The 27,968-nt window shown below is 46.8% G+C and overlaps 1 pseudogene across 1 annotated transcript; it reads right to left on the reverse strand.

The window, feature by feature from the left end:
• On the reverse strand, window positions 1-27,962 carry LOC308578012 (protein CIMAP1C-like; annotated as a pseudogene). Its single transcript has 5 exons — window positions 27,851-27,962; window positions 25,071-25,240; window positions 23,626-23,736; window positions 18,590-18,703; window positions 1-750 (listed from the first exon to the last, which is right to left on the reverse strand). The product of its transcript is annotated as a protein CIMAP1C-like (transcript).
• Window positions 27,963-27,968: the final 6 nt, after the last annotated feature.

The raw sequence follows: 27,968 nt of genomic DNA on the forward strand, positions 1-27,968 counted from the left end.
TAATGCACACTGGAAGGAGGAAGGATAGAGAAAGGATTTTGCCAAGAACCAAGGCAGACCCCCTGTCTCACAAAGGAGGGCTATCTAGTCCCCCTCCCCAATTACCTGACCCTGGCATAGCCCAAACGTGTTCAAAGTTCATCAGAATCTCTCCCTCTGAAACAAGCTATTTACACCTGCTTCCTGACACTGTGTCACAATGGAATTATTTGGAGGTGGGTCTACCCAAAGGGGCAAGTCACCTCTGTGGCCTGTGAGTCCACCCTCACTCTTTGAGTAAACAAACTGGAGGTGTGCCATGAGAATACTCAGAGTGACGAATCCCAAGACTGAACTGTGGGGCTCTGGGTTTGTCGGTGGTGACCAGCTCCGCATTGTAGTCAGGGGGTCCTGGTGTATAGTTCTTGCTGGAGGAAGCAAACCTTTGGGAGATGCTGTAGGATGGCTGGTGGCACAGGTAAACATCTGGTTCAGGTATGGTATTCATTGCCGGGCCGGGCCCTCTCACCAGGTCTTTAGCATAGCCCCACACAGAGGCACTGGATGCCATTGAGAGGCAGGGAGCTGCAGGTTTGACAGGCAGCTTTGGACCCAGTGTCTGTGGAAGGGTGTATTGGTTGGGTGCTGGGTTTGGGCTGCTCACCCAGTAGTGCGTTCGAAGGCCCATAGTGTACGCTGGTGCATTCGACTCTTCAAGTGGGTGTATCTTCTCCACGTAGTACTCATTTGGGGCAGGTGTACAAGATATAACTGCAAGCCAAGAGCAGATAGGAGGTGACACCCCTCACTTGGTGCTCCCCACTGTCGAGCATGTGGATAAACCTGTGGATACTGTTGGGAATCAAGCCTTTATCAGGAGAAACTGGCAACTCTCCAGGCACCTGGCTTGATCTCCTGATGACCTCCCTGTCTGCATTGCTAGGTCGCGATAGGCGATCCTTCTCAGCGTGAGAAGAACACACCCCTCTTTCCTGCCCCCCCCCCCGGCAGGGGAAAGAGATAGACAGAAACGTATTTACATGCCTTTATTTCTGTCTTTGCAGCGTTACAGAAAAACACGACTGCTCTCTTCAAACTCCAACAGCCGAGAGACAAACTCCACCTGTACTTCCTGTACAGCTCATATTACACTCTCAGCTAATTCCGGCGCCCTCTGCACTGTGAATTGACTGTCCCTCTGTTTCCCATGGAACAGTCCCAACATTCCCATTATGTTTTGCTTTCAAGCTACCAGCTCGCGGCCGCATTGCTTCTATATCGTAACATACTCCCCCATATGAATCAATGTGCGCTGCGAGCAAAGCGTGATCCAGAGAAGAAAACAAACAGTTGTTATACATATAACACTCCCCTGTTGTTTCAGTTCCACCCTTGGAACTACCCGCCACTGGTTTCCCCAGTGTACCTCTCTGGTAGTCTGACTTCCAAGGAATGAGTGCATCTGCATTACCTTGGCTAGGGAATGTAGTGTTACACTTAGCAACTCCCTGTTGTGTCTTTGTCTCTGACTTAGACACAGCTTCAACCTGTCTTGACTTGTCAACAATAGTAACACATGCAACAGCTAAGTTAGCAAACTCTTTTGAATACCTCTTGGGTGGTACACCCTTTGTAACTCTCTCAGACCTACGTATGAGGTGCTGATCCTCTTTGCTCACTGGTTCAGTCTCAGGACTCTTTGGAGAACCAGTTCCAATAGTAAACAGTGGTTCATCCTTCATTTGTGAAGGTCTAGCCATTGTGTGAGATTTCCTCTCAATGACTGTGTCAACTGAGCTCTTTGAGCTATCACTGTCACTCTGAGTACCACTGTAATCAGTAAAATCATCATCAACATCTGAATTGTCCTCAGTGGGAAATGTGTGAACAATTACTCTCTCCTGTTCAGGAGCACTCTCTAGAAATTTTCTGAGAATCACCTGACCAGATTCAGACAAAATTACTCTGTAGAGACCCTTTTCATAACCCACAAAAATGCCTCTAGCATTCTTTACTCCACCTGGAGCTTCTGTCTTCACATGAGACCCAAAAACCTTAAAATGGGCAACACAAGGTTTTCTACGGAACAGCTTCTCAAAAGGAGAACTTCCCAAATCTTTTGAAACCTTTCTCAATCAAGACTAACAATAACACAATATCGACTCCGCCCAATACTCATGTGGCAAATGTGAACTCAGCAATTGTGCCTTCATGCCATTTTACAATTCTTTGTTCACTTGCACACAGACACTTCTGTTCCATGCTTCTGCAGAAACAGCAGTCTTGTGCCTTATCCCTTTCTTATCCAGGAAATCCTGAAAATCCTGTAAAAGAAAAACTGGCTTTTCATCTGTGAAAAGACAATCAATGTTAGCATTATGAACATTCTTAACCTTGTCACAAAATTCTTTAAACCTTTCTAAGGCTTCTTGTGGTTTCTGCAATATATATACCCACACATAATGAGAGAAATAATCCACACACACAAGATAATATCTTGCATTGCCTCTAGATGGTGCTAGAGGACCAATCACATCAGCATACACTCGCTGAAAAGCTTTGATTACTTGCGTCGTCTTCTGGACGTTTTTCTACACACCTGCGAAAGAAATCATGTTAGATTCAGATGCATTACAATTTATGCAATCATTTTGATTAAAAGTCAACAAATACAGCCCATCTTTCACTCTGGCAGAAAGATACAGCTCTCCATCTTTGAAGATTTTGCAGCTTTCTCTATCATAGGACAAAGTCAGTCCTTTCTTTGTGATCTGTGAAACACTCAGCAGATTGAACTTTACATCAGGAACCAAATACACATTGTTTATAGTCAAGTTCAGACTTTCAAGATGCACAGTTCCAAACCCGGTCGCTTTCAGCTCCTGGCCATTGGCCTGTTTCACAGTGAAGCTTTGCTTCTTAAATGTTGAAAACAGATCTCTGTGCGATGTCATGTGCTGTGTGCATCCCGTGTCAAGAACAAAAGCGTTCTCCGTTGAAAATGCGGCTTTTGTTGACAGCAATGCTTTTGCAGGTTTCTTTCTTTTTTTAAAAAAAAAATTATTAGAGTTTCCAATTTTTACAAACAAAAAGAAAAAAGAACAAAAAAACCCAAAACCACATAAATTTCACAGCTTATTTTCTCATAACATCTTTCCCCGACCTCCTCATACCTCCCCTTCTTGTATATCCAATTCAGATTATTCATACAGCAAATCCTTATCTCAAAGCATTACAGCTTAAAAAGAAAAAGAAGAAAAAAACACCTTATTTTCTTAGATTATTATAACTTTGAATAAAAGAAAACCATTTTATCAAATTCCTTTTACCATTACAGCTGAAAACCGCTTAATTTCAATCCAACATCATTCAACATTCCTTAATTTTGCAATATTTTTGTAAATAGTCCTTAAATTTTTCCCAATCTTCCTCTGCCGACTCTTCTCCCTGGTCACGGATTCTGCCAGCCATTTCTGCCAGTCCCATACAGTCAATCAGCTTCATCTGCCATTCTCCCAAAGTGGGCAAATCTTGCGTCTTCTAATACTTTGCAATAAGTATTCTTGCTGCTGTCGTTGCATACATAAAAAAAGTTCTGTCCTTCTTTGGCACCAATTGGCCAGGAGAAAGGCCTCTGGTTTTTTCAGGAAGGTATACTTAAATACCTTTTTCAGTTCATTATATATCATCTCCCAGAAAGCCTTAATCTTTGGGCACGTCCACCAAAGGTGAAAGAATGTACCTTCCATTTCTTTACATTTCCAACATTTGTTATCGGGCAAATGATAGATAGATTTTTGCGAGCTTGACTGGGGTCATGTACCACCTGTAAATCATTTTCATAATATTTTCTCTTAAGACATTACATGCCGTAAATTTCATTCCGGTGGTCCACAACTGTTCCCAGTCAGCAAAATTAATATTATGTCCAACATCTTGTGCCCATTTAATCATGACAGATTTAACCGTTTCATCCTGAGTATTCCATTTCAACAGCAAGTTATACATTTTTGACAAAATCTTGGTTTTGGGTTCTAACAGTTCTGTTTCCAGTTTAGTATTTTCCACCTGGAAGCCAACTTTTTTATCCAAATTGTAGGCCTCCATTATCTGATAATAATGGAGCCAATCTCTCACTTTACTTTTTAATTTCTCGAAACTCTGTAATTTCAGTTTATCTCCTTCTTGTTCCGAAATTTCCCAATATTTCGGCCATTTGGCCTCCATATTGAGCTTTTTCTGGGCCTTTGCTTCCATCGGTGACAACCACCTTGGGGTTTTATTTTCAAGTAAATCTTTATATCTTATCCAGACATTAAACAATGCTCTTCTGACAATATGATTTTTAAATGCTTTATGTGCTTTAACCTTGTCATACCACAAGTATGCATGCCACCCAAAACGTTATTAAAACCTTCTAAATCCAAAATGTCTGTGTTCTCAAGAAGCAGCCATTCTTTCAGCCAGCAAAATGCCGCTGATTCATAGTAGAGTTTAAAGTCTGGCAGGGCAAATCCACCTCTATCCTTTGCATCAGTTAATATTTTAAATTTTATTCTGGGCTTCTTGCCCTGCCAGACAAATCTAGAAATGTCTCTCTGCCACTTCTTGAAACAGTCCATTTTGTCCAAAATTTGCAATGATTGAAACAAAAATAACATTCTTGGCAATACATTCATCTTTATAACAGCAATTCGACCTAACAAGGAAAGCTTCAAGTTTGACCAAATTTCTAAATCTTTTTTAACTTCCGTCCAGCATTTTTCATAGTTATCTTTAAACAAATTTCCATTTTTAGCTGTCATATTAATCCCCAAGTATTTCACTTTCTTAACCACAGTCAAACCTGTTTCATTCTGGAACTTCTCTCTTTCCAATGATGTTAAGTTTTTCTCCAAAACCTTAGTTTTTAATTTGTTCAATTTAAATCCTGCCACCTGACCAAACTCTTGAATTAATTCTAATACTCTTTTGGTACTAGACTCTGGCTCCTGTAACGTCAAAACTAGGTTACCTGCAAATGCTCTCAATTTATATTGTTTAGCTCCGACCTGTATACCTTTAACCTGCCGGTCTCTTCCGATCATATTGAGCAGAACCTCCAGGACCGATATAAAAAGCAATGGGGAAATTGGGCACCCCTGTCGTGTTCCTTTTTCTATCTTAAATTGTTCCGTAACCACATTATTTACAATTAATTTAGCCTTTTGTTCAGAATATATTGCACCTATACCATTTTCAAAACCTTGGCCTACCCCCATACCCTGCAAGTTCTTTTTCATAAAACTCCAAGATATATTATCAAAGGCTTTCTCTGCATCCACGAATATCAAAACTGCTTTAGTGTTTATATTCACTTCTAACTTTTCCAAAATGTCAATTACGTTCCTCAGATTATCAGATAAATGTCTTCCCGGCAGAAAACCCGCTTGGTCCTTATGAATCTCTTCAATCAGTACTTTTTTCAGCCTCTTAGCCAAAATATCAGCAAAAATTTTGTAATCCACATTTAATAAGGATATGGGACGGTAGTTCTTAAGTTGAGTCTTTTCAGTCTCTGTTTTCGGTATAAGTGGTTCCTCTTCATCCTGGAGAAGAGTGACTAGTGGGGTGCCACAGGGTTCTGTCTTGGGCCCGGTCTTATTCAACATCTTTATCAACGACTTGGATGATGGACTCAAGGGCATCCTGATCAAATTTGCAGATGACACCAAACTGGGAGGGGTGGCTAACACCCCAGAGGACAGGATCACACTTCAAAACGACCTTGACAGATTAGAGAACTGGGCCAAAACAAACAAGATGAACTTTAACAGGGAGAAATGTAAAGTATTGCACTTGGGCAAAAAAAAATGAGAGGCACAAATACAAGATGGGGGACACCTGGCTTGAGAGCAGTACATGTGAAAAGGATCTAGGAGTCTTGGTTGACCACAAACTTGACATGAGCCAACAGTGTGACGCGACAGCTAAAAAAGCCAATGCAATTCTGGGCTGCATCAATAGGAGTATAGCATCTAGATCAAGGGAAGTAATAGTGCCACTGTATTCTGCTCTGGTCAGACCTCACCTGGAGTACTGTGTCCAGTTCTGGGCACCACAATTCAAGAAGGACACTGACAAACTGGAACGTGTCCAGAGGAGGGCAACCAAAATGGTCAAAGGCCTGGAAACGATGCCTTATGAGGAACGGCTTAGGGAGCTGGGCATGTTTAGCCTGGAGAAGAGGAGGTTAAGGGGTGATATGATAGCCATGTTCAAATATATAAAAGGATGTCACATAGAGGAGGGAGAAAGGTTGTTTTCTGCTGCTCCAGAGAAGCGGACACGGAGCAATGGATCCAAACTACAAGAAAGAAGATTCCACCTAAACATTAGGAAGAACTTCCTGACAGTAAGAGCTGTTCGACAGTGGAATTTGCTGCCAAGGAGTGTGGTGGAGTCTCCTACTTTGGAGGTCTTTAAGCAGAGGCTTGACAACCATATGTCAGGAGTGCTCTGATGGTGTTTCCTGCTTGGCAGGGGGTTGGACTCAATGGCCCTTGTGGTCTCTTCCAACTCTATGATTCTATGATTCTATGAAATTTTGGTAGCAATTTCTCCTTTGCATATATCACCAAGCCTCTCTTTTTAACTTTGTCATACGAAATAAATTCTTGTCCCAATCTCTTATTAATAAGCATTTTCCTGTGTAGCCTCATTACATGTGTTTCTTTTAAACAAATCAAGTCCAATTGTTCTTTCCTTAATACATGAAAAACAGATTTCCTCTTCCGAGGGGAATTCAGTCCATTACAATTCCAGGTTAAAAGTTGCAGAGCCATGGTAAGTTACTTAGCTTTCCCTCCAACTGCACCGAGTTGTTGTTGTCTTTCCCTGGGCCCGGGAATCCAAATGACAAGTTTGCTATGTCTAGAATTCCTTTTCCTGATGCAGTCAGCTCCTCTCCTGATTCCACTTCCTTCTGTAAGTCCTCCTCGTGATCTTTCAGAAACTTGTCTTTATCATTCACTGTCCTTATTCTTATTTTCCTTCCTTTGTATTTAAAAGATAAACCTTGGGGAAATTCCCACCTGAAGAGTATTTTATTTCTTCTAAGTAGGCCGACAAGATCTTTATAATAAGCCCTTATATCCAAAATGTGTTTAGGTATATCCTTGAAGGACTCAACAAATGAGTCTTCAATTTCCAAGGTTCTTTGGTAGTGCAGATTCAAGATTTTATCTCTTTCTTCTTTTGTTCTTAAGGTGATCAAACAATCTCTTGCTCTGTTCTTTCCTTGTCTTTTGCTGAGTCTAAATGCACTCACTATCTTGAATTCATCTTTCCCCAGGTCTTGTTGCCAAAAGTCTGTGAATTCCTTTGTAAGGAAGTCTATCAAGTTGTCTTTCTCACTTTCAGGTACTGCTCTAATTCTTAGGTTTCTCTCCTTTCTTTGTAATTCAATCATAGAGAGTGTCAGGTCGTGATCCTCTAATTTCTTATATACCGGTGGTATCTTCTCTTGAACAGCAGTTGCAATATCCTTAGCTTCCTCTGCAATCTGTCGAGTCGAGGCCGATTCCTCTAATAGTTTTTCAATGGACTGTGTATTGGAGTTCACCTTGTTCCCCAGTTCATTAATACTTGGAGTGTTCAAATCTATTTTTGCTGAGGCCCCAGCTACTTGTTTATTTGTCTCTGCAACCTGTTTGGCTAATTTTTCCAAAGATGCATCAATTTTGCCAAGTGCCTGAGCCAATAGCTCTTCAGATGACATAGCTTTTGATTTTACTTGCGAAGCAGCAGCTCCTACTGTGCCTGCCGCTCCGGATGTTGAGGCCCTTCTCTGAAAAGTAATATCAGTCTTGTATTGTCTGCCGGATCTGGTAGTTTTATCCTGTATGCCACTCACCAGCTCTATCTTCCCTTTCCCATCTGCCATAACAAGCCCAAGGTCAGTCACACGCTTGGTGAGTTTGTTTTGCAAAGTAATTTTCCAGAGCTTGGTAACTTGATGACAAAATAGTTGTTACAACGTAGTCTCCTCTAGGGGGACACCCTTCCAACTTCACTATGCAACTGTTAAAAACAAGTATAGTTCTTAAAAGTTCCAATATACCTCAAAAGCCAGAGTTTCAATGCTTTTAGAAAAGTTTCAGTGTCTCTAAAAAGTTACTTTATAGTCAAAGGCAGATCTATAAACACTGTATCTTTCTCAAAGTGTCAATATTCTTTACCCTTAACATGCAGACAATTCTTCCCACTGGTCGACCTTCCCTGTCATAGGCAGTCCGTTCCCAGATTTCCGAGACAGCAGAAATATGTTTACACCCTCTTTTCTTGCAGGTAAAATAATGCTCGGTTCTCCCCCCTCCACTCCTGCAAACCGGAGGGGAGTCGTCTTTTTTGGTGCTGGATTTGACCTTTAAAAGTCGTATTTCAGGGTTACAGCTTTACAGTCTCTTTACTTTAATCTATTTACAAGTCGGAAGAGGCAGACTTCCTGTTTGTGCCTTTCCCGTTTCGGTGCCAAATTAACTAAATTTTTCTTCCAATTACTTGCTTACTCCTACTCACGGGTAGTTGCTTTAGCTTCCAATTGTCCAGAAAGAAATCAGTGCTCTCCGCGCCACACACCCCCTTTCCGTTCCGGAGCCTTTAAAAAGGGGGGCGCAAACGGAGCCCGCCGAGTCTCCAAGTTCTCAGGCTTCCCCGCCTGAGATTTCTTCGGGTCCCGCTTCGCCGCAGCGGTCAGACCCTGTCCCCGTGGAGCCGATTCCCTCCGGAGCTCAGAGGGAATCCGCCATTTGTCGCTGGTGCTGACCGGAAGTCTTTTGCAGGTTTCACCTGGGACTTGGTACGACTTTTGCCTGACGCTTCAGGCTTTGCAGAGCTCCCCTTAGCCCCTTTGTGTTGACATGGCTTCTTACAATTCCGCTGAAGATGCCTAGTCTGTCCACAATTGAAACAATGGACAACGTTCAAAGCAACAGCCTGTTCTTCACTAGCAATAGCAGTGGGGGTGTCAGAACTCCGAGCTTCTCTCCCCCTGTCTTTGACATCTATTGCAGCAAGGCGATCTTTCTCATTGAGAATCACGGCGCAGATTCTCTCCGTCGTGAGTTCTGCGGCAAGTAGAGAACCAAGCTGACTTGCAACCGTTTTATAATAATAATAATAATAATAATAATAATAATAATAATAATAATAATAATAATAATAAATTTTATTTATATCCCGCCCTCCCCAGCCGAAGCCGGGCTCAGGGCGGCTAACAACAATCAAATAATCAAACAGTAAAATAGTTACACAATCTAAAAATATTTCATTATAAAAATTAATTAAATCAAATTGAAGGCAACCAATTAAGCAAAATTATGTGCAGGTTGCCAGAGGAGGGAGTCAGGCTGCGCCCTGACCAAAGGCCTGGTGGAACAACTCTGTCTTGCAGGCCCTGCGGAAAGATGTCAGGTCCCGCAGGGCCCTAGTCTCTTGTGACAGAGCATTCCACCAGATTGGGGCCACAGCCGAGAAGGCCCTGGCTCTAGTTGAGGCCAGCCTAACCTCTCTGAGGCCTGGGACCTTGAGGATGTTATTATTGGCAGACTGTAGGTTTCTCTGTGGGGCATACCAGGAGAGGCGGTCCCGTAGGTACGAGGGTCCTAGGCCGTATAGGGCTTTAAAGGTTAAAACCAGCACTCTATAAACACTGTATCTTTCTCCTGTACTCCACCGGGAGCCAGTGCAGCTGGTATAGTACCGGGTGAATGTGATCTCGCAGCGAAGACCCCATAAGGAGTCTCGCCACGGCATTCTGCACCCGCTGGAGTTTCTGGGTCAGTCTCAAGGGCAGCCCCACGTAGAGCGAGTTACAATAATCCAGTCTGGAGGTGACCGTCGCATGGATCACAGTGGCTAGGTCAGGGCGAGAGAGATAAGGGGCCAACTGCTTAGCTTGGCGGAGATGAAAAAATGCCGCCTTTGTTATAGCTGTAATCTGCGCCTCCATGGAGAGGGAGGTATCGAAGATTACACCCAAACTCTTAACGGACGGTGCTGGCACTAATTGCACCCCCGCAAGAGATGGGAGTTGCCCCCTCAATCCCATATCGCTCCGTCCCAGCCAGAGGACCTCTGTCTTCGAAGGATTTAACTTCAACCGGCTCCCACATAACCATCCAGCCACAGCTTCCAGACATCTGGTCAGTGTGTCTGGGGCCGAGTCAGGATGGCCATCCATCAACAGATAGAGTTGGGTGTCATCAGCATACTGATGGCAACCCAACCCAAAACTCCGGACAAGCTGGGCGAGGGGGCGCATAAAGATGTTAAAAAGCATCGGGGAGAGAATTGCACCCTGAGGCACTCCACACACCAAGGAGTGGCGCGATGACAATTCCCCCCCAAGCGCCACCCTCTGTCCCCGACCAGAGAGAAACGAGCGCAGCCATTGAAGGACTGTGCCCTGGATCCCCACGTCGGCAAGGCGGTGGTCCAGGAGTTCATGATCGACCATGTCAAAGGCTGCTGACAGATCTAGAAGAATCAGCAGCCCCGACCCGCCTCGATCCAGCTGCCTGCGGAGATCATCTGTTAGGGCGACCAGAGCCGTCTTGGTCCCATGACCAGCGCGGAAGCCGGACTGGAATGGATCCAAAGCAGATGTTTCATCCAGAAACCTACCAAGCTGTTCAGCAACCGCTCTCTCAATCACCTTACCCAGGAATGGAAGATTCGAGACCGGGCGGTAATTGGATAGATTTGAGGGATCTAATGATGTTTTCTTTAAGAGCGGACGCACCACCGCCTCCTTCAGTTCCCCTGGGAATATCCCGGTGCCAAGGGACAAATTGATGATATCCCCCAGGGGGGCCCGCACCTCGTCTGGACACGCTCTAATCAGCCATGACGGGCACGGGTCAAGAGGACAGGTGGTGGGCTTTCCAGCTTGGAGGAATCTGTCCACATCGGCTGGAGATATCCGGTCAAAGTGGTCCAATACTGGACCAGAGGACAGTCGAGGGGCCTCCAGTTCCTTTATTGTATCCAAATTGGCAGGGAGGTCATGGCGGAGCAACAGGACCTTCTCCGCAAAAAAGCTCGCAAATGCCTCACAGCTGTGTGTCAGATTGTTATTTAAATTTGGCTGTCCTTCAAGGGATGTTAAAGACCGAATTATACTAAATAATTGCGCCGGGCGAGAGCTAGCGGATGCAATGCAAGCCGAGAAGTAAGACTTCTTAGCGGCCTTCACTGCCATCTCATAGGTTTTCATAAAAACCCTAAAAGATGTTCTTGAGGCTCCGTCACGGGCACCCCGCCATACTCGCTCTAGCCGTCTGAGGTCCCGCTTCATTTTCCGAAGCTCCTCGGTAAACCAGGGAGCCCGGTTTCTGCGGGGTCGTAGAGGGCGCTTAGGTGCAATCTCATCGATGGCTGCCAGGAGCTGGGTATTCCAGCCCTCAACAAGCTCAGTCAATGAGTCGCCAGGGGGAGCAAGGTCCCGCAAGGCTTGACGGAATCTATCAGGGTCCATCAGCCTCTGCGGGCGAGCCCAAATCGGCTCGCCACCTAAGCAGGGTGGGGGTGGAACATCAATCCTGGCTTTCAGAGCATAGTGATCAGACCATGGCACCTTCATCGAAGGAGATATGATCACATCTATACCGGCGCCAAAGATCAAATCCAGCGTGTGGCCTGCTTGATGTGTGGGGCCCGAAACAAACTGGGAGAGCCCTAGTGTCGCCATGGAAGACACCAGGTCCAGAGCCTGTGAGGAGGGAGTGGCATCAGCGTGGAAGTTGAAGTCTCCCAATACCAATAGGTTAGGGAACTCCAAGGCCCAGCCGGCCACCGCCTCCAACAGGCCTGACAGGGTGGCTGCTGGTACGCTAGGTGGCCGGTACACCAGCCAGACAGCCAAGCTCTCCTCGGAGCCCCACACTAGGCCAACACATTCAATGCCGGGGATCAATGGCGATGGTAGAGCCCTGAAAGAACAATCTTCCCAGATTAATACTGCCACCCCTCCCCCCCGGCCCACAGTCCGTGACTGGTGGAGGACGGAGAAACCCGGGGGCGCCATCTCTCGTAAGGTAACAGTTACCCCTTCGCGCACCCAGGTCTCCATCACACAAGCCAGGTCAACCCCCTGCGAGGTAAAGAAATCTCGCAGGGTAGCGGTTTTGTTGCCTATAGACCTGGCATTGCACAACACCAGTGAAGGAGGTGAGTAATCCTTGCTCACCCTACCCTCGTCCCTCGGGATGGGGCGCAGATTGGAAGGGGTACGAGCATATCCGTATCTCAATCCCCTTCGCCTATAACATCTGCCCCCACCTCCATACCTCCCTCGCCCCTCCACGGTAGCAATCCCAAGAATCATACTAACCTCCATTTACAAATTAGAAAACAAAACAACCAAAACAATTATGCCCAAACAAAACCAATCCCCACCCCACTCAATATCCAACCCCAAAAACAAAACAAGACGGAACAAACAAAAATACATAGATAAAAACCACCATTCACGGTGGTACAACAAAGTAAACAATAAAAACACCTTTAAAACACCTTAAAATATATATAAACATCTTCAACATTTGCTGCAGCAGCACCAGTGTCCTTAAAGCTATTACGGGGGTGAGCCTGGGCCCCGCCCCCTAGGCCGGATGGAGTGAGCCTGAGGAGGGAGAGGCCTTCTCCAACACTCACGATGCAGCAGCAGGGATGTCCCAGACCCCAATGAGGCCTCTTAACGCTGTGGCGAAGGTGAGCCTGGGCCCCGCCCCCTAGGCCGGATGGGAATGAGCCTGAGGAGGGAGAGGCCTTCTCCGACACTCCGATGCAGCAGCAGCGATGTCCCAGGCCTCAATGAGGCCTCTTAAAGCTGTGGCGAAGGTGAGCCTGGGCCCCGCCCCCTAGGCCGGATGGAGTGAGCCTGAGGAGGGAGAGGCCTTCTCCGACACTCCGATGCAGCAGCAGCGATGTCCCAGACCCCAATGAGGCCTCTTAAAGCTGTGGCGAAGGTGAGCCTGGGCCCCGCCCCCTAGGCCGGATGGAGTGAGCCTGAGGAGGGAGACGCCTTCTCCAGCACTCACGATGCAGCAGCAGCGATGTCCCAGGCCTCAATGAGGCCTCTTAACGCTGTGGCGAAGGTGAGCCTGGGCCCCGCCCCCTAGGCCGGATGGAATGAGCCTGAGGAGGGAGAGGCCTTCTCCGACACTCCGATGCAGCAGCAGCGATGTCCCAGACCCCAATGAGGCCTCTTAAAGCTGTGGCGAAGGTGAGCCTGGGCCCCGCCCCCTAGGCCGGATGGAGTGAGCCTGAGGAGGGAGAGGCCTTCTCCGACACTCCGATGCAGCAGCAGCGATGTCCCAGACCCCAATGAGGCCTCTTAAGGCTGTGGCGAAGGTGAGCCTGGGCCCCGCCCCCTAGGCCGGATGGAGTGAGCCTGAGGAGGGAGAGGCCTTCTCCGACACTCCGATGCAGCAGCAGCGATGTCCCAGACCCCAATGAGGCCTCTTAAGGCTGTGGCGAAGGTGAGCCTGGGCCCCGCCCCCTAGGCCGGATGGAGTGAGCCTGAGGAGGGAGAGGCCTTCTCCGACACTCACGATGCAGCAGCAGCGATGTCCCAGGCCTCAATGAGGCCTCTTAAGGCTGTGGCGAAGGTGAGCCTGGGCCCCGCCCCCTAGGCCGGATGGAGTGAGCCTGAGGAGGGAGAGGCCTTCTCCGACACTCCGATGCAGCAGCAGCGATGTCCCAGACCCCAATGAGGCCTCTTAAAGCTGTGGCGAAGGTGAGCCTGGGCCCCGCCCCCTAGGCCGGATGGAGTGAGCCTGAGGAGGGAGAGGCCTTCTCCAACACTCACAATGCAGCAGCAGCGATGTCCCAGGCCCCAATGAGGCCTCTTAAGGCTGTGGCGAAGGTGAGCCTGGGCCCCGCCCCCTAGGCCGGATGGAGTGAGCCTGAGGAGGGAGAGGCCTTCTCCAACACTCACGATGCAGCAGCAGCGATGTCCCAGACCCCAATGAGGCCTCTTAAAGCTGTGGCGAAGGTGAGCCTGGGCCCCACCCCCTAGGCCGGATGGAATGAGCCTGAGGAGGGAGAGGCCTTCTCCGACACTCACGATGCAGCAGCATAAGTCCGATTAAGGCTGTTAATAATCATGAAGCAGAATATCTCTTCCTGTAGAGGGAAATTGCATTCTGCCATCTGCTGGCGTAAGAATTTCATCTCTGTCAGATGCGCTTGTACATCTCCATCTGGCACTAGCCTTAGATTGGTCAGCTTTTCAAAATGCAGCAACGCTGAAGAACCAGCATCTCTTTGATGTATTCTACGCAGCTGTCAGAGCCGCTTCCAGGTCCCAGCTCACAGAGGACCACGCTAGCCGGCAGTATTGTACAAACTTCTTTATTGAGCTACAGTTTCCATTTTCAAGCCGCAGCGCGCAGCTCTACGTCTTAGAAGCTAGACCGGCGAAGCTCCGTCTGAGTCTCCGCCTCCTGTACACCAACTTAATACTCTAGCCTTACTCCACCTCTTCCGTCTTTCCTTTCTCCTCTGGGTCCCTCTACCCCCCGTGGTCTCTTCCTTCCTGGACTCTTCTGACGCTGACCCCCCCGACTCTTCTCCCTCCTTGCGGCAGGCTTTAGGACCTGGCTCCCTATCCGGGCTGCTTACTGTGCCGCCTTCCTGTGCATTTGAACTTGGCGCGCGCGCGCAGCCTTCAACCTTCCTCTTGACCGTTTCCTCGCTCCCCGATGGAGGTGTGGCCAATCCTAACTCCTGCCCTCCCGCTTGCGGCGAGCCGCCAGATCCCGATACCTGGGACCCCTCCCCCCTACTGCGCTCTGGTGGGGAAGCTGGTCCCGATTTCCAACTGCTGCTCTCTGAGTCCCCTCTGGTCCCTTCTACCTGGGGTGTCCCCCTAGGCGCCCCCCTTGCTCTGACCACTGGCGCCCCTTTCTGTGAATCTTCCGACTCACTGGAAAGACTCGGAGATCTCGGGCCGCTGTCATCGCTCATATTACCTCCGGATTCCTCCCCCTCGCTCTCTGTTTCCTCCCTTTCCTGTGCCTCTGCTCCTGAACCCCTGACAGCAGCGTTTGCCAAATCTCACGCACGCATTGCAAATTCTGAATATGCACGAGTTGATCATCTGAGATACACAGAATTATGGCCGTCCTGGCTCTCACATTCTGTGAATTCCAACCTGGCGTTGGTGCAGCAGGGATGGGGTTTTCAATCACCCCAAAAATCCTCTGATTCTGAAGCAGGGCTTTCATCTTTACAGACCATGAGGAATAATTGTCATTAGTCAGTGGAGGTGGGTAAGGTAAGCCTCCTCCCTTCTTGGCATCCATTTTGAATCCAAGCCTCAGCTCTCACTCTCGAGCCTGTAAAATTCCAAGAGTCTATTGGCTGTTTACTGCCTCACTTGGCAGTTAAACACAGGCTCTTTTGAAAGTCCTTTCAAGAGCAGTGAGATATTAGACAAAACAAACGCTGTTTACCAGCCTCTCACAGTCCCAGCCCCTCTTCCGTTGTTGGCTGGTAACTTTCCACTTTACTGACGTTTCGTTGCTTAGCAACTGGACATTCCAGGCTTATCAAGACTCAGGTATGCGAAATATGTGGCTCTCTTTCAGTGCTGGTTTCATCCAAAAGCAGACACTCAGTGAACCGAAGAATGTCTCAATTCGCGTTCACTCTCACAGCCATAAAATTAGCATACCTTAGGGGTTCCGTTGCTCAGCAAAAACACCTCCTCCGGTGCTTCCATCCGCACGCTACCATATCTTCCTTATCTCCTTGCAGAGGATGAAGTACGCTCCATCAACCTCTCTTGTTGCTTTCATGGATCAAAACCATCCTCTGCTACCAGATGTTGGGAATCAAGCCTTTATTAGGAGAAACTGGCAACTCTCTAGGCACCCGGCTTGATCTCCTGATGACCTCCCTGTCTGCATTCCCCAGCAGGATACAGGCTAGGTCGTGATAGGCGATCCTTCTCAGCGTGAGAAGAACACCCCCCCTCTTTCCTGCCCCCCCCCCCAGGCAGGGGAAAGAGATAGACAGAAACGTATTTACATGCCTTTATTTCTGTCTTTGCAGCGTTACAGAAAAACACGACTGCTCTCTTCAAACTCCAACAGCCGAGAGACAAACTCCACCTGTACTTCCTGTACAGCTCATATTACGCTCTCAGCTAATTCCGGTGCTCTCTGCACTGTTAATTGACTGTCCCTCTGTTTCCCACGGAACAGTCCCAACATTCCCATTATGTTTTGCTTTCAAGCTACCAGCTCGCGGCCGCATTGCTTCTATATTGTAACAGATACATCATATCCTACAGGAGCACAGGAGGAGGCAGGAATGATGGATGTAAAATCTGACAGGTGAGAAACATTGAGGCTTAAAGAGAAGGAGCAATCTGCCATGCAGGGTTTGTTTGTTTTTTAAGTTGCTGTTTTACTTGCTAATGTTAGGAGTAAAAAAAACCCACTTATTGATCTATTAGTAGATCCCAAGCTTCCATTGATGTTTCTCAAACGAAAGGGAAAAGCATTCCCCATGTATTTGCTACAATACTCTGCTCCTCCTTGTAGATGACAAGCCTTGCATATTCTCTCTCTCTTTCTCTCTCTAAATTTGAGAATTCTATTTGTTCTTAAGCTGAATCATTTGTAAACTGTTGTGATTTTGAGGATGTTGGAGGAAGAGGCACTATCCTCCTTGCCTTGACTGAAAATCCCCCCCACTTTTAAAAATCATGGCATTGTCCTCCAATCTCCTCTTCTAGCAGCCTTTCCAACTAAGTTCATCACCTGTGGAGTTAAGAGTGCACTGCTATTAATCTCTTCCATGACATCTTCCCTTGCAATTCACTGTCATTTACTGTTAATTCCATAGGTACCCTCCAGACTACTTCCTAGATTATGACTCTAAAGCAACATGACCCTCTTGTTTTCCCTTATGCTGTTTTTGGTGGCTCTCCTTTCTGTCCGTTCATCAGCCACATGCTCAACATCTTATGGTCCCTTGGCATCAGGAAGATGAGACTTCCAGCGTGATTGACCAGAATGCTGCAACATGATTGCTGGCAGGAGTGAGACCTTGTCAGCATATAACACCTGTGCTCAAAGATCTGCACTGGCTGCTGATTTGCTACCAGGCCAGGTTCAAGGTGTTACTATTGATATATATAGCACATGGAAGAACCCTTTGCCTAGAGGATTGCCCTCTGTAAAGTAGGACACTTAGACACCCTAATGGTAAAAAGTGTTTTTCAACCCAGTTGACTTGGTGGAACACCAATCAGGAAAACTATATTTCCCCCAGTTCCTTGAATGCCCCTTTATCCAGAGCAGCCCCACTCGGTCAAGGCCAATAGCTGGAAAGCAATAGGGATCACACACACACATGGAATGAATGGAGGGATGGATGGGCGTCACAGACACTTTTAAACTACACTTTGATATCACCCCAGACAATCTCCCACATCAAACAGCCCACTTAGGTAAGGTCTCTGTACATAGCTGGTTTTCCTGTCTGGTTCTTGACACCCCCTACTCAGAAATATTTTTTTTATCAAAGAGTGAATAAACTTTTACAGCCTATGGACAACACTCCCATGCAGTCAACCTTCCAGGGCCTGCAAACCAGTGGGGCTGGGACAAACAGTGAGTGTGGCTGATAAAAAAAGAGGGTGAGGCCACCTGTCTCTTTTTCATATGCTTCTCTCTGTAGTGCCAGATCTAGGGCAGTGCAGGCTGTTCCCCTGCTCAGGGTGCTGAGCCAAGGGGGCATAAAATAATAATAATAGTAATAATAATATTGGTAGTAGCAATAATAATAGTAATAATAATAATAATAATTAATACTTATATTCATGTGGGTACCTACTGAGAAACCCCATTAAAAAGCAACTGTACCAAAAGGAATTACTGTGGAAATAAAATATATTGGGGGAAGTGCCAAATTTTGTCCTCACTTAGAAAACCGTATTACCAAAGTCTACCCCTGCTCTCTGTCATTCATACACAAATCCACATGCATGCAGGTAAAAGGTAAATGTAAGGTAAAGGACCTTACATACATAGTCAAAGGCGTCTATGCGGTGTGGCGCTCATCTCACTTCAGGCTGAAGGAGCAGACAGCTTTCTGGGTCATGTGGCCAGCATTCTGGTGCACCGGGACACTGTGATAGAAGCCAGAGTGCATGGAAATGCCGTTTACCTTCCCCCTGGAGCAGTACCTATTTATCCACTTGCACAGGTATGCTTTCAAGCTGCGAGATTGGCAGAAGCTGGAACAGAGCAACAGGAGCTCACCCTGTCTCAGGGATTCGAACCACCAACCTTCTGCTCAGCAAGCCCAAGAGACTCAGTGGTTTAAGACCACAGCTCCACACATAATGCTCCCACACATCCATTTTCATGCATAACACACCTGCTCATTCACTCACACTCATTCTTTTTCATTCCCTCTCTTTCATGTTCAGGGATTGACCAACAAGCCTTCTTTGCACAAGGTGAGAAAGAAACATTTTCATCACAAAATTGCACAGATGCCACTCCAGCCCCATCTTGACCATCATAGTATCTCTCATCTTTCAACTTACATGCCCGCTTTCTCTCTTGCACCATGCGGAATGAAACTGGTCTCCATATCCCTAGACGGGAAATGCTTGGGTCCACATAGTAGCAGGGCCCAGGACTCTCCGTGATCGAGATCACTTGCAAAGGAAAGAAGAATTGTCTGCATGAGGCATGGTGTGGATTCTGAGCTATTTAGCTTGGTTGCAATGACTGACTTCCTATCCGATATCAATTAAAGGCACCCACTAGCTAGATAGCAGTGAATATGTTAAGCTCCGCCCCCCTGCACCTCCATTCCTGTTATCCTTCAACATGGCTTAAGTGTAGATCATCCTCTTCCCACTAAGGTCCACAGCTGTACAACTGAGAACCCTGATTTTTGTGCAACCATAATAATCAGCAGTATAAGACCCTCCAGCCCTTGCTGGACTACAACTCCTATCATTCTTGACCATGCTGACTGGGGCTGATGGGAGTTGTAGTCAAGAAACAACTACATCAGCCCCCTACATGCAGTGCCATTGATCCAGTTGGAATGGAAACTTTGGAAAGCCACCCAGCTCTTGATCATGGATCACCCAGGTCCCATCCCCTGTTGAGGCAGGGGATTAGCTGTGGGAGGAGCTTATCAGACCTAGCAGGGCAGCGGCGCGCGCCTAGCGGCGCGCGCAGTTTTATCCATCTTTTAGATTTAGGGGAGCTAGTCTCAAACGTTTGTTGGGGGAGACCTAGGTTTTTTTCTTGTGGGGGGAGTTAATTGTCCTGTCTTCACGCTTTTTATGATGGAGGACCGCTGTAGCCACCCCCAGCGACACATTCTCAGGATGGAGGGGGAGGGAACAGCTGCAGTCGCCTGCAGTTCCTGCGCAATGTTTGCCATCTTGCCAAAGGTTGCAGGCAGCTTTACCTGCAGCAATTGCATGTTGATTGCCCTCTTAAAAGACAAAGTCCAGCAACTGGAGGAACGTGTAACTACACTCCAAAGAATTAGAGAGCTAGAGCTCTTCTTGGAAGCAACAGAGCACACCGTCTCCACCAAGGAGGAGACAGGGGACTCCCCTGAGAAGGAGGCTAATTCACCAACACAGGAGCCAGATATATGGAGAAACGTGACTCAAAGAAGTAGGAGGCCCAGGGTTCGCTCTGATTGTTTAGAAATACACAATCGCTTTGAGGTCCTCTCCCCTAGCATGGAAGATGAAGAGCAGACTCCATTTGAGGATCTCTCCCTCATTACAGTTGATCAGGTATATGAAGACGAGCAGCAAAGTCAGTCATCAGGGAATGTGCAGGTGACCTTGGAACGGACAGCTCACGGAAGAACCCCGACCAAACCTAAGAGGAGGCGTGTAGTGGTGATAGGGGATTCCCTACTGAGGGGAACAGAAGCAGTGATCTGTGGGCCTGACAAGATGTCTCGGGAAGTGTGCTGACTCCCCGGGGCTAAGATCCAAGATGTAACTGAACGACTGCAAGGAATCATAAAACCCACTGACGAATACCCCTTCCCTCTTGGTTCATGTGGGAACCAATGACACTGCAAGCAATAGCCTCCAGAAGATCAAAAGTGACTACGAGGCTCTCGGCAGGAAATTGAAGCAACTAAATGCACAAATTGTCATCTCATCTGTCCTCCCAGTTGAACGACATGGCCCAGGGAGAGAGGGAAAAATCGTGGAAGTGAACAGCTGGCTTCGCAAATGGTGTAAACAGGAACGGTTTGGATTCTTAGATCACGGACTGCAGTTTCTTGAAGATGGACTTCTGGCAAGCGATGGGCTGCACCTCACAACGGTTGGGAGAAATGTTTTTGCCAAAAATCTCAGAAACCTCATCAGGAGGGCTTTAAACTGACTAATGTGGGGGAGGGAGACAGTGCTCCTGAAGGTAGGAGTCTATCAGTAGATGAAGATGATCATCCAAATGACATAGACCAAAGGGAGCAAACAGCACGCAGACCTAGTGATGGGAGGAAAAAATCCTTAAATAAGAGACACGGGGGAATGATTAATGGACTTCAATGTCTGTACACTAATGCGCAAAGCATGGGAAATAAACAAGATGAGCTTGAGCTCTTGGTACAGCAAACTAAATATGACATAATAGGCATCACTGAAACCTGGTGGGATAAGTCGCACGATTGGAATGTAATAATGGGGGGATACAATCTATTTCAGAGAAACAGACCAGACAAGAAAGGAGGAGGAGTGGCGTTATATGTCAGGGATGTGTATACCTGTGAAGAGATCCAAGATTTAGAACCTCAAAGCCAATGTGAGAGCATTTGGGTCAAAATTAAGGGAGAGAAGAATAACAGAGATCTCATTGTGGGAGTTTACTATAGATCCCCAAGCCAAACGGAGGACATAGACGATGCCTTCCTGGAACAGATGGCCAAGCATGCAAAAGGAAGGGAGATAGTAGTAATGGGGGACTTCAATTACCCGGATATTTGTTGGATGTCAAACTCAGCCAAGAGCATAAGGTCAAACAGATTCCTCACTGGCCTTGCAGACAACTTCATTGTCCAGAAAGTGGGAGAAGCAACAAGAGGAACAGCCATTTTAGATCTGGTCCTAACCAATGTTGATGACCTGGTTAGTGGGGTAGAAGTGGAAGGATCATTAGGCGCGAGTGATCATGCTCTTCTGAAGTTTACTATACAGCGGATAGGAGCAGCCAAGCATACTAGGACTCAATTTCTTGACTTTAAGAAAGCCGACTTCATAAAACTTAGGGAAGTGCTGGGTGAGATCCCATGGACAGTAATACTAAAAGGAAAGGGAGTTCATGATGGCTGGGAGTTTGTTAAGAGGGAGATAGTAAAAGCACAACGTCAGGCAATACCAATGAGACGGAAAAATGGAAGGTGCTTAAAGAAGCCAGGGTGGCTATCTAAAGAACTTTTAACTGAGTTAAGATTAAAAAAGGATGTGTACAAAAAATGGAAAAGGGGGGAAACCACCAAAGAGGAATTCAAAAAAATAGCCAGCACGTGTAGACACAAAGTCAGAAAAGCTAAAGCACAGAATGAACTCAGGCTGGCTAGAGAGGTTAAAAGCAACAAAAAAGGCTTTTATGGGTATGTTCGTAGCAAAAGGAAGAACAAAGAAACAGTGGGGTCACTCAGAGGAGAAAATGGTGAAATGCAAACAGGGGACACAGAAAGGGCTGAACTCCTCAATGCCTTCTTTGCCTCAGTCTTCTCCGATAAAGAAAACAATGCCCGACCTGAAGAATTTGGAGCAAATGATTCAGCAAAGGAAACACAGCCCAGAATAACTAAGGAGATAGTACAAGAATACTTGGCTAGTTTAGATGTATTCAAGTCTCCAGGGCCAGATGAACTGCATCCAAGAGTATTAAAAGAACTGGCAGATGTGATCTCAGAACCACTGGCAGTCATCTTTGAGAATTCCTGGAGAACAGGCGAAGTCCCGGCAGACTGGAGGAGGGCAAATGTTGTCCCTATTTTCAAAAAGGGGAAAAGAGAGGACCCAAATAATTATCGCCCAGTCAGTCTGACATCAATACCAGGGAAGATTCTGGAGCAGATCATTAAGCAAACAGTCTGTGAGCACCTAGAAAGGAATGCTGTGATCACCAATAGTCAGCATGGATTTCTGAAAAATAAGTCATGTCAGACTAACCTGATCTCGTTTTTTGACAGAATTACAAGCCTGGTAGATGAAGGGAACGCAGTGGATGTAGCCTACCTTGATTTCAGCAAGGCATTCGACAAGGTGCCCCATGATATTCTTGTAAAGAAGCTGGTAAAATGTGGTCTTGACTATGCTACCACTCAGTGGATTTGTAACTGGCTGACTGACCGAACCCAAAGGGTTCTCATCAATGGTTCCTCTTCATCCTGGAGAAGAGTGACTAGTGGGGTGCCACAGGGTTCTGTCTTGGGCCCGGTCTTATTCAACATCTTTATCAACGACTTGGATGATGGACTCAAGGGCATCCTGATCAAATTTGCAGATGACACCAAACTGGGAGGGGTGGCTAACACCCCAGAGGACAGGATCACACTTCAAAACGACCTTGACAGATTAGAGAACTGGGCAAAAACAAACAAGATGAATTTTAACAGGGAGAAATGTAAAGTATTGCACTTGGGCAAAAAAAATGAGAGGCACAAATACAAGATGGGGGACACCTGGCTTGAGAGCAGTACATGTGAAAAGGATCTAGGAGTCTTGGTTGACCACAAACTTGACATGAGCCAACAGTGTGACGCGGCAGCTAAAAAAGCCAATGCAATTCTGGGCCTCATCAATAGGAGTATAGCATCTAGATCAAGGGAAGTAATAGTGCCACTGTATTCTGCTCTGGTCAGACCTCACCTGGAGTACTGTGTCCAGTTCTGGGCACCACAGTTCAAGAAGGACACTGACAAACTGGAACGTGTGCAGAGGAGGGCAACCAAAATGGTCAAAGGCCTGGAAACGATGCCTTATGAGGAACGGCTAAGGGAGCTGGGCATGTTTAGCCTGGAGAAGAGGAGGTTAAGGGGTGATATGATAGCCATGTTCAAATATATAAAAGGATGTCACATAGAGGAGGGAGAAAGGTTGTTTTCTGCTGCTCCAGAGAAGCGGACACGGAGCAATGGATCCAAACTACAAGAAAGAAGATTCCACCTAAACATTAGGAAGAACTTCCTGACAGTAAGAGCTGTTCGACAGTGGAATTTGCTGCCAAGGAGTGTGGTGGAGTCTCCTACTTTGGAGGTCTTTAAGCAGAGGCTTGACAACCATATGTCAGGAGTGCTCTGATGGTGTTTCCTGCTTGGCAGGGGGTTGGACTCGATGGCCCTTGTGGTCTCTTCCAACTCTATGATTCTATGATTCTATGATTCTATGATTCTATGATTCTATGATTCTATGAACTGTGGCCCCGATAATTAGAGAGTCCCAAAAACACAGGTTGTCAATCTCTGTTCAAATGTTTTGCCAGCAAATTTAACAGTTGTTTAGCCAGCTTCACCCTATGGGTCAGTTAATGCTGTTGGGAAAACCCAAATAACACAGAACCTAACTTGTCAGCATCTTACATCTTTCACTGGATTTCACACGCATTGTGTAGGCTGGCTCAGCATACTTGGTGAAGTCATGGTCCTTAATGCCAGTGAGAGGCTACCTACCATACTTCCCAGGTCCTGGCCCTGCAAGAGAACCACAAGGGGGGGAGGAATAAAATAATGGGAAGACAACCCGGAACCATTAGCATTTGCAGATTATGAGCTGCCACACTGGGTAAAAGGGCAAAATGGAATAATATATTGTGTTGAATAATATATTGAATAATATATTGGGTTTTGGAGCTACAGCTCTCTAGGTGTTGTTGTTGTTTAGTAGTTTAGTCGTGTCCGACTCTTCGTGACCCCATGGACCAGAGCATGCTGGGCACTCCTGTCTTCCACTGCCTCCCGCAGTTTGATCAGACTCATGTTTGTAGCTTCGAGAACACTGTCCAACCATCTCATCCTCCGTCGTCCCCTTCTCCTTGTGCCCTCCATCTTTCCCAACATCAGGGTCTTTTCCAGGGAGTCTTCTCATGAGGTGGCCAAAGTATTGGAGCCTCAGCTTCACAATCTGTCCTTCCAGTGAGCACTCAGGGCTAATTTCCTTAAGAATGGATGTGTTTGATCTCCAGGTGTTGCTGCACTGCAACTCCCATCCTCTCTGACCATTGAACCAGACTGGCTGGGGCTGATGGAAGTCCCACAACATACTTTTCTTCTCCCTCTGGTAAAATCTCGCTAGCCTTGGGCCAGGATATTTGCATTGCAATAGGAAGTGAGCATTACAAGGCACCTGAATTCTTCTGTGGCTCGGACTATAATTCAAGCCAGAGAAGATTTCCCATTTTACTCAACCACCTATGCTCTGCCTGTACTTTCCCAACCCCCTTCCTTCATCCCCTTTAAACAAGCGTTACCCTGGTAGGACAACAGCAGTGGTGACATACCAGCCACAGGAAAAGGAAAACAAAAGAAAAAAAATATTATTAGCCTGACTCCCTCCTTTGGCAATCTTCACAGAACTCTAGCCCAATGGTTGCCATCAATTTGATTTGAATAAATTTTATAATGAAATGATTTTAGAATGTTGTATTATTTTATTGTTGTTAGCTGCCCTGAGCCCAGCTTCGGCTGGGGAGGGCGGGATATAAATAAAATTTATTATTTATTATTATTTATTAACAAGGAAATATGCACTGTCTCGCATGCTAGCAGTACTCTTGGAAGAAAGTTCTGATGGTGACTGAGAAATGTAGATCAGTTTCCTTCTTTGGTTTCCACAAGAACAAAAAAGGAACCCTGATGGATCAAGCCAGCCAGCCACCGAGTCCAGCATCCTGTTCTCACAGGGGCTAACCAGATGCCAGAGGGTCTTTCAACAATGCTGTTGAACACATCCAGACTGGCAAAGATATGGGTACCTCTGTATTCCTGATCTCCTTCTCTCTCTTGCCCCATCTATTCCCACAGCTCACCTTTATACTTGGCACTGATGGACGCATACTGCTTCTTGATGGCCGGCACTCTGGCTGGATGCTTAGAGATACCAGAAAGACAACTAACAGGCTGAGCTGCACCTTTGGCTCTGGAAGTCGGCATTGGAGTGTGCCCACTGCAGTGGGGAGTCGTATGTGTCACCAGTGCTCTGGGGAATGAAAGTAAATGAATGAATGCAAGTCCAACCTGCAATAAAATGTTGCACCATGGAGTGTTGCAGCTCAGGGTTCCAGCTACTCCGTTCTACCCCACCCCAAACAGTATTCAATTTCCACTAAGTATGCTAAGTTCACATTGGGCTATTTGGGGAGGGGGGAGTGTTCTCCTCTGAGGGATCTTATCCTATCCTATCCTATCCTATCCTATCCTATCCTATCCTATCCTATCCTATCCTATCCTATCCTATCTTCAAACCTTGCCATTTTCTCCAGGCTTGCTGAGCCCTCCGTCTTGCACAGATGGTGCTGTTTTGGCCACATAAGGACCATAAGTGCTAAAAGAATGGAGATTGCTGCTTGTTTATGTGATTTAACGGCATGTACCTAGGCCAGGGTAGCCAACATCCCAAGAGCTTGTTGGACCCCAACTCCCATCAGCCCCAGTCACCATGGGATGATGGGAGTTTTAGTCCAACAACAGACAGAGAAGAGCCCCTTTGCAGCCCCTGCACTGTAAGGGCTAAGGGAATGAGGGTGAATCCAGAGGTCTGTGTGCCTTTGTTTATTTAAACCAGGAATGGGAGGCTCAGCCCAGGAGCCACATGCCACCAACCAGACCTCTCTCTCTCTGACCATTAGCACTCTCTCCAGGTCACAAGCCTCCCTGCCCCTGCTTTGTGCCCTCTTCAAGTGCTTTTGCCTGGCTGGAATGTGAGATCAAAGCCTCTTGCTTTCCTGGATGAAGATGGGGGCAGGGGTAGGTATAGAAACTTGGAGGGTATGTGGAGCTGGATTATAGCCTAATGCACAAAGAGTCCCTCCTGTTGCTCCACCCAGTTTTTGTATCTAACCCCATTCAACACTGGTACATGGCCCTCAGATGGTTATCAAATATGGCCCTTGCACTAAAAAAAAAAGCTTATCGACCCCTGATTTTACTGCCCCCCCCCAGCCTGCCTTTCAACAACAAGGTCCCCAAGGCAGCTCAGAACAATTTAAAATGAACAACATGGAATGAAATTGCAACCATAAAATATAATTGCAAGCAGCTCAAGCAACAGTACCACGATCCCAAACAGCAGAAGGAAAACAATAGAAATGATTAATAGCAAAATAGCCATGTAGAAAACACACCAAAAGAAACATGCAAGGGGAACCAGCAGGCAGGAGTTGGGGAAATAGTTTCATGTGTGTTGATAGCATTAAGCAAAGCCCCAATAAACAGCGCTTAGTTTAACTATGGAACTCCCTCCCACAGGAGGCAGTGCTGACCACCAACATGGATGGCTTTTAAAGAGGACTGGATAAATTCACAGAGGAGGATAAAGCTATCAATGACAACTAGTCAGGACAACAGTGGAATTTGCTGCCAAGGAGTGTGGTGGAGTCTCCTTCTTTGGAGGTCTTTAAGCAGAGGCTTGACAACTATATGTCAGGAGTGCTCTGATGGTGTTTCCTGCTTGGCAGGGGGTTGGACTCGATGGCCCTTGTGGTCTCTTCCAACTCTATGATTCTATGATTCTATGATTCTATGATTCTATGACTATGTCCTGCTTCTGAATACCAGCTGCTGGAAACATGGGAGGAGAGTGCTTGGATCCTGCTTGCAGGTTTCCCACAGGCATCTGGTTGGTCACTGTGAGAACAGAATGCTGAACTAGATGCCCTTTGGCCAGATCCAACAGATTCTTATGTTCTTACGTTCTTATTTGTTCGCAGCAAAGCACACTCACCATTGATGTGTGGAATTTGCTGCCACAAGACTTGTTGAACCTAGGATAACTCAGTTGGTGCAGCATGGGACTCTTAATCTCAGGGTCATGGGTTCGAGCACCATGTTGGGTAAAAGATTCTTGCATGGCAGGGGGTTGGACTAGATGACACTCATGGGCCTTCCCAACTCTACAGTTCTGTGATTCAATGATGGACGAAAGGCTAGATAGGGATCTCCATCCTTTTCAGTAACATGCATTTGGGGACCCATTTCTTCATCATTGACCATATATTTGCATGGTGGAAGTATTGGTGGAAGTCCTGACCCACCAGCTGAAGACCTAGATGGCATTGAAGGGGGAGTATTTATTTAGCTAGTTGTTTTCTTACATTTATATCCTGCTTATATTTGGCATGAGTAAGCTGTCGCCTGCCCTTTTCCAGGTACCAAAATACTGATTCCAGACATTCCAAGCATAAGTCTGACCCTTCCCCCCGGAGAACCACAACTGTGTCCACCCTAATCCCAGAGCCCTTCAGGACAGAGGAGCAGAATGAAGGGAGCACCCCCTCCAGAGCATGAGACCAGGCCTGATCCCTCACCCTGAGCACTTTGGAGGGGGTGGGGAATAAAACTTAAATACAGGGCACAAAAACAATGCCTTTTGTCATCTCCTTGTAGTGGCATGGTCTGTGGGGCAGCATTTGGAGAATACAAACAATTTCTTCTGTGTCTTTCTAATTCTCTGGAGTTTCTAAGAGAGGTGGCAACTGGCCTTTGCATTGCTATGCTCCCTAACCCTAATCATGCTAATACACAGCAAACAAAGGTCTTAGGATTTCAGTTACCAATCAAAGTAGCAATTGGTTGTGTCAGTCACCCATACCGCTGATGCTGCTTCTCTGGATGGAATGGAAATCTGGATGTAGATTTCAATAAGGAGTGGGGATGTTACTCAGCTTTCCAATTCCTCCTCTACCCCCTCCTTTTTGGAACATAAACAA

The sequence above is a fragment of the Podarcis bocagei genome, assembly GCF_964188305.1.
Source record: "Podarcis bocagei genome assembly, chromosome: W".
Lineage (NCBI taxonomy): Eukaryota > Metazoa > Chordata > Lepidosauria > Squamata > Lacertidae > Podarcis > Podarcis bocagei.